Below are 11584 nucleotides of genomic sequence, written 5' to 3'. Positions count from 1 at the left end.
CTCTAATAAGCAGCTGGCACCAAAAAGATTTATTTCTTGCTTTTTGCTGGATTGCTCCTAAAATATTAGAATTGCATGCTTAAATCTTGTAAAATCAGTGTGTGTATGCCTATTTCTTGGGGAGGCTCGTCGCTGGGACAAAACAGTTTATTTCTCCCACTAGTAGATTAGCCAATCAGGGGCGGTCATGCAATTCCATACCATGTACGGCAGTAACAGTTTCCTATTAGAAACTTGGGAAAATACTTTAACAGAGGCACATTTGTGACTAGGCAGATGGTGAAGTAGGCTGCTATGTCAGTGTTTCTTAAGAAGTGAACAAACATCAGAAAATTTGGCCAAGCCTATCTTCTACGTACACAGGAGGAGGTTGACGTACTGAATGAACCGGATGGAACTTGGAGCTGAATTAGCTAGTTTCTATGCTAATTAATCTACATATACCCTCAAGTACAGTAATCATTCCCAATATTGCATAGATATATAAGCCATTCTACTGCCTGAGGCAAGCTCACAGTGATACAGAGCCAGAACGGAAGGAATTCAAAAGATAGCTACATAGAATTATAAGTTACAATAAATTATTGTGGGTTGTTTTAACATGCGGACAGTCTGATTTTGCCAAGTTATGGATTCATGATGAAGATCCCTAAGGGTTTGCAAACCAGTGATCATGGTATCACAGCTGCTTCTGCTGTCTAAGCAATAACTCACCTACTAAATTCTGAAATCTTTATGACATTCAGGCATTTCTACAAGTAGGCTTGAGTAGAGGCTTGCCTTTACTTCTCTGGAAACCCCCCTGAGCTATTAAATTGGCGTCAACAGGTAGTTGTCAAACAAAGATGATTAAAATTTGGCAGGGGGAATCAATTGATGAAAGGTAACTTGCTTGCTTCTCATACAATGGGCACATAGGCAATGCTGCTGTGGGTAAATAAATAAGCAACTATGGTAGAGAAAAGGAAAAATGCAGATATACTATGATTTGTTTACAGAGTGGGAAGGTTCCTATCAAGAATTTCAAATTCAAAGAGCTTTGGTTTCAAGTATTCAAGATGAGGGCATGTTAAGGATAGCAACAGTGTGCCAGAATTTCAAGTAACACCAACAAAAACTCCGAGGCTTGAGTTTCCTCAAAGTTCCATTTTATTAGAGATGTCATATTGGCACATCTGGAATAACCCGCATCTGAAAACTTCCAGTTTTCCACACCCAAAAGAAAGTCCCAGCACCCACATGTCCATCATGTTGTCCAATCAATGCATCAGATGCCTCCCAGACACCCTCTCCAGGTGCAGGGCAGAGTGAACTGGACTCTGGGAGAGAAGAATATTATTTTGATTATATCTCCCTACTCACACTATCCCCCCACTCTTGGTTTCCTCCAGCACGAAGTGTGGCAGGCCTGAAGTTCCAAGGCCCAAGATGGTTTCCAGGCCTGACACTGAGATCTTTCTTGGGAGACAATGAGTGTAGAAAGATATGTCTGAATTCTTGATCATGGGCACAAGTCTGGCAGAAGAAAAATTTTCTTCTGAGGATTGTTCTGTAATCCAGAACTCTATAAAATTTTCAAGGACATTTGTACTTTTCTCTCTCCCCTCCCCTCAAAAAAAGGAGGGGGAAGGAAAAAGTTGTCTCCAAAATCCACCTGAACTTTAAGGTTTTAATTGAAGTCCACTTCAACAGCATTATGAAATGGTCCATCCACAATGAAGGTATAATTCTTCTACATATCTCCAGGAAAAGGAGTTTATTCAACAATGACTACACAGAAAAAGACACCTTGATCACATCCTCAGTTCCTTACTGTGTAACATTGGAATTTGACTGAAATGCTTTTTAAAGGAAATCCTTTTTAACATTACCAAATTAGAATGGTTAAGGGAAAACTGAGAAAATGTCTATCTGGCACCATAGTTCCCTCTAAGCTGAGCAGTGAGCAATCGCTCACTTAAAAATCATCATCAACTCAGAGTTTTCCAAACCTGCCCAGAAGCCGAGAGGGAAAGAGTGAGAGGGAAGGAGGGAGAGAGGAAGAGAGAGAAACAGATAGAAAAAAGACAGGAAGCAAAAGAGAAAGAAAAAGAATGGGAGTAAGGAAGAGAGAAAGAAAATCAAAATCTAGTTTGAAACTAGCTCAACTATTTAAGTGGCATTTTGATATTGATAGAGTTGCCCTTTTATGAGCTCACTGTTATAGACACAAAGTACAGTATTTTATTTTGAAATTCTCTGAGGCAAAACAGGGTGGGTTTTTTATTTGTTTGTTTGTTTGTTTATTTATTAATTATTTCTGTGCCGCCCAGTGCCGCTCAGACACTATACTTTTCCGCCCCCCCCCCCCCAAAAAAAATTAGAGGGAACACTGTCTGGCACTATTGTAAATTATTATCATTTACCGTACTTCTAGACACGTGCTAAATACATATTGACAATGTCTAAAGGCTGTTATGCCTTTATATTGAGGTGTCACATTTTTTTTAAAGCTTAGATTGGGAGAGAAACAGAGAAACAAAAATATTGGTTTCAAATGTTGCAGAGAAACAAAAATATTGGTTTCAAATGTTTTCATAATTACATGCACGCAAAGAAAATAGAACAGGATTTCCATTAAAATTTCTGTTTCTGGGAAGAACTCTTTCTCAATCCTTTTTATTCTCTGTATGGGATTTAAACCTTGCATAAACATGGTTTAAACTTGTATAATTTAGAACATCACAGCTAATTGATGCAATATACTAAACTATAAACTGTAGTTTACAGATCACACAAATACATTAAGCCAAAATAAAAGAAAATTGCATTAAGACAATTGTGTAATCCATGAACCAAGTCCATAACTAAAATTAAATAAGCATGTGATCAAGTGATTATAAGTCTGTTTCCAACAAAGGATGGTCAATTTGAAATTTAACAGTCTGGTTAAAAAACCATGTGTAGAGTTGAGTCAAATTAGGTTGTGTCTATTAGTCTTTTTAGTCTAATGCCTTATATGAATTGTTAGATATTAGGACTGAAGCACATTAGGCTTCAGTCAGGTCCTCCATTCTGGCAGGAAGAATATTGAGTGCTGATTGGTTGAACTGTCTGACAGCTTCCTATAAAAGCCTACCTGTCCGACAGAGCCTTTGCTGGATTGTACATAGTTGCTGAATAAAGAGCTGTTTGTTGTCACTAAGTTGGCTATATGCCTCATAGGGTTGCACATACCGGATCGGTCCTGGAGGCCAGTGTGGGCGTGCACATGCGCGGCCGTCGGTATGCATGACCCTGTGTGAGATTTTGCTTCTGTGCATGCACAGAAGCAAAGAAATCAACAAAAATTGCCAAAATTTTGTGCAAGGATAAATGCATGCACGAGATTTCAGTGATTTTTGCTGATTTTTTTGCTTCCATGCATGCGCAGAAGCGAAAGGGCTGAAAATTGCCAAAATCTCATGCATGCAAGCATCCATCAATGGAAGCAAAATCTCACACGGGGTTTGCATTTGCACGCATCAGGGATGCGCAGATGCGCACATATCACCGTTTCTGCTACCAGAATGACAATCCCAGGTAAACTGGGTGCAACTCTCCCTGGCCTCATCCATTCACCCTATCTAACACTGACGACGAGGATGGGATCAGAAGGCAGATAATAAAAAGAGCTGACAGTCACAATCCAGCCCGGGGCAATAAGTGTTCCACACATTGGCCATCAGAAGTGCAATCCAGAATGTGCAGCCAGAATGATGACTCACACTCCACCAAGTCACTACAACCCAGCACAGGAACACTGGGCCACCTATACAACTTGCTTTGAATGCTTCATGGAGGCAAACAACCCCTTTGGGTTTTCTGACAACTGAAAATGAGCTCTATTATTAAGCTACTGTGGTATGGACAGAGACGCCACCTGTCCAGATAGTCAACTGGTCCACTCTTCAGACCATGCTAAAGATGCAGACTTGAACATTGGGTTCTATCTAACAAAATGAAATTCAATGGTGAAAAAAGTAAGGTTCTACATTTAGGCAAGAAAAATAAAATGTGCAGGTACAGTATATGTGGTACCTCACTCAATAATAGTAACTGTGACAGGGATCTTGGAGTATTAGTGAACTATCATCAACGTGCAGCAGCTGCCAAAAAAGCCAACACAGTTCTAGGCTGCATTAACAGAGGGATAGAATCAAGATCTTGTGAAGTGTTAATATCACTTTTTAATGCCTTGGTAAGGCCACACTTGGAATACTGCATTCAATTTTGGTCGCCACAATGTAAAAAAGTTGATGAGACTCTAGAAAGAGTGCAGAGAAGAGCAACAAAGGTGATTAGGGACTGGAGGCTAAAACATATGAAGAACGGTTGTAGGAACTGAGTATGTCTTGTATAATGAAAAGAAGGACCAGGGTATACACGATAGTGTTCCAAAATCTCAGGAGCTGCCACAAAGAAGAGGGAGTCAAGCTATTCTCCAAAGCTCCTGAGGGTAGGACAAGAAGCAATGGGTGGAAACTAATCAAGGAGAGAAGCAACTTAGAACTAAGAAGAAATTTCCTGTCAATTACAACAATTAATCAATGGAACAACTTGCCTCTAGAAGTTGCGGGTGCTCCAACACTGGATGTTTTTAAGAAGTTGGACAACCATTTGTCTGAAGTGATGTAGGGTTTCCTGCCTAAGCAGGGGATTAGACTAGAAGACCTCCAAGGTGCCTTCCAATTCTGCCATTCCATTCCAAATACATCTTGCAAAATATTCAGACTGCCATATAGGAATGCTCTCATAAAATCTTCCTGGGTATCTCTAGACTCAGAGAATGTTCACACACTCAGCTTTGGGCTTATTCCTTGGAAATGAGAAATCTTGTATGTCTAGATTAGATTACAACTGACTCCAAATTTAGATTGCAAATTATAGTAGAAGGAAGGAACCAAAGCTTCAGTTTTTAGGGATTTCCCTAAATAGCAACCACATCCACTGGCATTGCTGTTCCTTTAGACCAGTGTTTCTCAAATAGTTGGTCAGGCCCCTGGAGGGCGCGGAGCGATGCCAGGGAGGGTGCGTGAGCCCGGACAGCGTGGGTTTTTTGCCATAGGGAGTAAAGGGGTTTTTTTTGCACCAAACAATAGCACACAGCACCGGGCAGGAGATATGAAGTGCATATAACAAACCCTTAGAGACACCATGGAAAAATATTTAATAGGAATGAAAAGAAAGGAGGAGAAATTTAATAGGAATGAAAAGAAAGGAGGAGAAAGATGGAGATAATGAGACAAATTTAAGTCTCCTAAAAACTAAGATGAGAAAATATGATGAAGTGTTTGTAGCGCTTGGCTTCACCGTGATAACAGTGAGAGACGAGAAAAGACCGGTAGCTTTACTGTGTCTAAAAATGGCAGTGGACAGCATGAAGCCTAATAAATTAAGGTGTCGGTTAAACACATTACACCCCAGTCACGCTGATAAGCTGCTTGAGGTTTTTCAGCAAAAATGTGCCAATACTGCAAACAATCATCCCGGCGGAGTATTGGATGGTGCTCAGAATGTTTATTTCTTTCGAGGGGGGGGCAGGGGGGGCTGCTAACAGAAAATAATTGAGAAGCATTGCTTTAGACCAGAGGTCCCCAACCTTTTTTGCACCAGGGACCGGCTTTAAGCTAGACCAGTTTTCCATGGCCCGGTGGGGGGGGGGAGCTAGCTGTCAGCGGCGCCGTAAAAGGGGTGATCAAGAGAGGAATGGGTGAATGAATGGACGGAGGGTGGGAAGGAAGGAAGGAAAGAGGGAAGGGACAGGAACAAAAGAAGGGTGCAAAGGAAGCAAGGAAAGGTGTGAAAGGGGAGAGTAAGAGAAGAAGGAGTGAAAGAAGGGAATGAGGGAGGAAACAAGGGAGGAAGGAGAAGGAAAGCAAGAAATGGAGGGAGGGAAGGAAGGAAAGAAAGAAAGAAAGAAAGGGGGAAGGGACAGGAACAGAGGAAGGAAGCAAGGAAACTTATGAAAGGGGAGAGTAAGAGAGGAAGGACTGAAGGAAGGGAGGGAGGGAAGAAGGTAGGAAGGAGAAAGAAAAGAAGAAATAGAGGAGGGGAAGGTAAAAGAGAGAAAGAAAAAGAGCAAGAAAGAAAGCAAGAAAGAGAAAGAAAGAAAGGCAACTTCAAAGAAAGGCTCACTGAGCATCTCTCACTCTCTCTCTTTCTATCCCTCTTTCTTTCTTTCTCTTCCTTTCTTTCTCTCCTCTTCCTTTATCTCTTCTCTCTCTCCCTCTCTCTTTCTCTCCCCCCTCTCTCCCCCTTTCCCTCTCTCCCTCTCTTGCTATCTCTCCCCCCTCTCCCCCTCTCTTTCTCCCTCTCCCTCTCTTTCTCTCTCTCCCCCCTCTCTCTTTCTCTCTCTCTCCCCCTCTTTCTCTCTCTTCTTCTCACTTTCTCTCTCTTGTTTTCTTTCTGTCTCTTTTGCTTTCTCTCTCTCTCACTCTTTCTTGTTTTCTTTCTCACGCTCTTTCTCTCTCTTGTTCTCTCTCTTGCTATCTCTTTCTCTCCCCCCCTTTCTCACTCTCTCTTTCTCACTTTCTCTCTATCTTGCTGTCTGTTGCTCTCACTCACTCTCGTTCTCTCTCCGTTCTTCTCAGCGATGACGCGCGCACGCCCTGCCCGCCTCACCTTTGCGAGAGCACTTTCGCCCCGGGCTCTCAGCAAGGGGGTTTGGAGGAGAGGCGGGGCCGGCGAAGGTGATATTGAATGTCGGGGGAGAACGGGCGGCACGCGCTCCCTATCCCCCTGCTAGCCCACTCGGAATATTCAAAATAAGAAAAGCCTTCGCTGGCAAAGGTTTTTCTTATTTTGAATATTCCGAGTGGGCTAGCAGGGGGATAGGGAGCGCGTGCCGCCCGTTCTCCCCCGACATTCAATATCACCTTCGCCGGCCTCCGCTGAGGAAAGCCTTTGCCGGCATTTCCTCTCGGCGTCAAGGAGGCGCAGCGGCGGGCGGAGAGAGGGAAGGGGGGGGCAGCGGCGTCCCTCCTGGCCTTGGCGGGCCGCCCAACCCTCCCCACCTCCTGCAAACGCGGCGGGCGGCGGGGGGAGAGCGAGGAGCCGGTTCCGGCGGCCGCGGGGCTTGGCTGGCTGGCGGGGGGAGCGCCGCTGCTGGTGCGGAAAGGCCGAGGGGGCCCTGGCGCCGCGGACCGGCTGAAAACCCCCAACGGCCCGGTGCCGGTCCGCGGACCGGCGGTTGGGGACCTGTGCTTTAGACAAAGGGGTCAAATATAGGCTAAAACATACAGAACTGATCCCTTGGTTGTGTGAAATTTCCAGAGATAATAGATGGAAAATGTCTCTATAGACATTTTCCAGGGATAACTTTACCCAAACTATTCTGAAATTCAAGTCCTTAGAAGCTCCCTTGACAATTACCGATGTTATTTACATAGAATGCCCTCTTTATGTTCAGTTCCCCTGCTAAACTCTATTTTCTGGTCCAAGACCCTGATGATTTATTGTTTGGCCTCTGATTAATAAATTTCCTCAGTTTGTTACAACTGACCAGTTCAAGCCCCCTCATAAATCTTTCAGCTCTGGTTTACACTTTTGTGACTGCTTGTATGTGTACGCACATGTAAATGAATTGCACAATGGAAGTAAATCTAATATAAAGGGTGGAGGGCAGGGTGGGATGTCTGCTAATTGAATGACCTCACTCACTGTTCAGGGAACAAGTGGTACCAGAACTTTTCCAAAATAGCCTTCAATAGACTTGTACATAGCCAAGAAATGTTATTTCAAACAACTTCAATGGAGTATTGAGAGGCACGGAATGAACTATATTGTTTACAATAAAAAATTATATATGACCTATAGTTGTCCAACCTAATGACCTATAGTTATGTGAAGCTACCATTTCTATGATTCCTGACCAATTGGCCAATAATTTATGGGAATTATGGGAGTTGCAGTCTCATTATGTGTGTGTCTGTGTGCGTGTGTGTCTGTGTGTGATGTATATATTTTTCTTTTTCTGGATTTTTCTCATAAAGATCCATATTAATAGTAAAAAGAAAAACAGAATTAACAGGTACCCAAAATGGCGCATTATTGCCTAAAATCATTCTTTTGTCAGTTTGTCTTCTGTTACCAGTGTGCTCACAAGATATAATTTTGCATCTGTGCCCATTCTACATTGAGGGGGTCATATCTTAATAATCCCCTCAACACTGTCAAACTATTTACTAAGTCTGCACTATTATTACTACTAGTTTTTTCTCATCATTCCTATCACCCATTTCTACCACTTATGACTGTATATAACTTGCTGCTTGTATCCTTAAGATTTCTATTAATATTGTTTACTGATTGCTTATTTGATCCTTATGACGATGATTGTGTACCTCATGATTCTTGACAAATGCATATATTTTTATATACAGAGAGCCTATGCATCAAAGACAAATTACTTGTGTGTCTAGTCACATTTGTCCAATAATCTATTCCTATTCCATTCCCTATGACAATCATTAGGTGTTGTACCACATGATTCTTGACAAATGTATCTTTTTCTTTTATGTACGCTGTGAGCATATGCACCAATCACACTTGGCCAATAAAAAATTCTATTCTATTCCATTCTATTTCTTCTATTCTATTCATTCTGGAATTCCAGTGCTAGAAAAAAATACCAGACAAATTGAAATAGATGCAAGAGGAATGAGCAAGGAACTAGAAAATAATGGTACAGCGAGAGCTTGAAGAAATTGAATGAGAAAGTGGAAAGGACATAAATTCTCCAAATATCTTAAGAGATATACAGTAGAGCGCAAGTTCCGTTTCCTATTACTGGATCTATAGGACACAGAATAGTGAGTTTAAATTAGAAGGTGGTTAAATGTTAAAAATTTTCAAACTGTAAGCACGGTTTGACAGTGGACCAATAATTCAGAAAAGTGAACTTTGAGACTTCTAATTTAAATTCTTCCACTAAGCAGAGAAATGCCCTAAGAGACCCCTTCCAAGTCTTTGATATCTTACAGAATATCAACTTCCTAGTCTAGACTCTAATTGAAGAAGCAAATACTGTATTTCTTTGCTTTTCATTAATTAATAGAAAACCCAGAGTCTGCGGAGAGGGGCGGCATACAAATCTAAATAAAAAATAAATAATAAATAAATAAATCTTTATCTTGTGTGATTTTTTTACTTAAAATCCTAGTATCCAGAGAAGCAATATCTTTTATTATTCCAGCTGTCAAGTGTTAAGACCATTGAAACCCAATTAGGGACAAATAATCACTGTGGTTGTTAAAAGTTGAAACCGACTTGATGGCCCATAATTAATCAAATTAAGTACCAAGATCTCTTTGGGGAAGCTAATAGGAGGGGGGAGGGTTGAAGAGGAAAAAAACCCAGATAGATAAAAATGTTGCTATCTTAAAACTATCTTTGTATCAGTGTATTAGATTAGATGATGTGATAGGTGGCTTTCAGACCTTTAAATAGGTCTTATCAGATATGGAATACTGATGGGGTATGTCGGCCTGACCTTACTGAAATGTTAATTATGTTGTCATTTCCCCCTAAATGTTCTACAACTTCTTATCTTGACATACCAATGACTTACCTAATATTCCAGTAAAGTGTCTTAGGTTACTCAGGGGCTAAATATGGCATTGCCTTTTCTCTATCTTTTACAGGAATAATGCTTACTTCTCACAGGATGCAATGAGTATTGTCGGAGTAAACAAGTAAATACTGTAACTTGTCTATTAGTAATTTTACTTGCTAGTCAGCATTATTTTCATTCTTATCGATATTCACTAATATAGAAGTACAAAGATGTTTTTGTTTATAAGTTTATATTATATGTATTTTGAATTATAGTACATGCATGATTTGTTATTATTAGTTATATTTTCTTGGTTAGATTTTTGCTGTAGTTCTCTGCATATGAAGGGGTTCTTTTACTTCCTGTTTCCTGTTTGCTTTCCTCTTTTGAGAAAAGTACCCATGAAGAAATGTTGTTGCAGGTATTTTTTATTATTGTTGTTATTATTATCGTTATTATTATCATCGTCATCATCATTATTATTCATAGTAGCAGTAGTATTCTAAGTCAACCACTTTTTACACTATAGAGGAATTGACATAATGATTATACTCAGATTGGCCATTATTGACATATGAGCTTTGCCAACCAGATATGCAGTGACCCTGTTGAGGAGTGGTGTTTGTATATGCACATTGATAAGTACCTAAGTTCTCATTTTAAATTTAGGTAGCTGTATTTATGAGCAAGGCATAAATGAGTGCTTACATTTTTTAAAATTTGAGTATGAAACCTTCCAGAATAGTCAGGCTAACGTTCCCTTAAGTTTGAATGACATGGAGCTGAGATATCAGAAGTGTTCTGCATTAAAATAGTCAGAGAGCTGAGTAAATGTCATTATGTGATGGTTCAGTGGTTAAAGACATTGAGCTTATCAGCTGGAAAGTTGACAGCCCAGGTTTGAGACCCCAATGCCACATAATGGGATGAGCTCCCATTACTTGATCTAGCTCCCACCCACCTCGTAGTTCAAAAGCATGAAAATGCAAGTAGAGAAATAGGGACCACTTTGGTAGGAAGATAACAGTATTCCATGTGACTCAGAATATAACACATGACTATAGAAATATCTTCGGACAACATTGGCTCCCTAAATTAAGAAATGGAGATGAGCACTGTCCCCTACACTCAGAGTCTGATGAAATATCATGGTCTAGTTTCCATATGGTTTCCCATGAAAATTGAAATTGGCCATTCACTTGCATATACTTTTAAATATATATCATTCAAATGTCAACCAATCCAATAGTTTAATATGCCATATTTCTAGACACTGCTTCTAAAAATAATGAAGCACGTATTTATAAACATTCTATAATAATGCCTTTAAACAATAATATTAATACAATGGTAGGTTCTTTAAGCAAGGAAGGCCATCCCTTTATTTGGCTAGCAGATCTATATCTATGGTTTTATGAGTATGATCCTACTGTTGCAAACCCTGGCAGACTTAAAAGAGGCATGAAAGTGCTGGTCCACTTCAGTAAGGAAAATTGTATTACATATGAGAAGAAGGACCAGAGGAGACATGATAGCAGTGTTCCAATATCTTAGGAGTTGCCACAAAGGAAGAGTCAACCTATTCTCCCAAGCACCTGAAGGTAGAACAAAAAGCAATGGTGGAAGCTGAACAAGGAAAGAAGCAACTTAGAACGAAGGGAAAAATTCCTGACAGTTAGAACAATTAACCAGTGGAACACCTTGCCTCCAAAAGCTGTGAATGCTCCAACACTGGAAGTTTTTAAGATGTTGCATAACCATTTGTCTGAAGTAGTGTAGGGTTTCCTGCCTAAGCATGGGGTTGGACTAGAAGACCTCCAAGGTCCCTTCCAAGTCTGTTTATTATTATTATTATTATTATTATTATTATTATTATTATTATTATTATTATATTACCTATGAGAGTTTTATTTTTTCTGTTGTTCCTATCCTTTGCGGGGGGTGTTTATTGTTTTATTTTAAAATTTAAATTTCTTTGCCTTCAATGTTTCTTCAAATTGTAAATCAGTC

The sequence above is a fragment of the Erythrolamprus reginae genome, chromosome 5, assembly GCF_031021105.1.
Source record: "Erythrolamprus reginae isolate rEryReg1 chromosome 5, rEryReg1.hap1, whole genome shotgun sequence".
NCBI classification, from domain to species: domain Eukaryota; kingdom Metazoa; phylum Chordata; class Lepidosauria; order Squamata; family Dipsadidae; genus Erythrolamprus; species Erythrolamprus reginae.
This window is presented reverse-complemented; position numbering follows the sequence as displayed.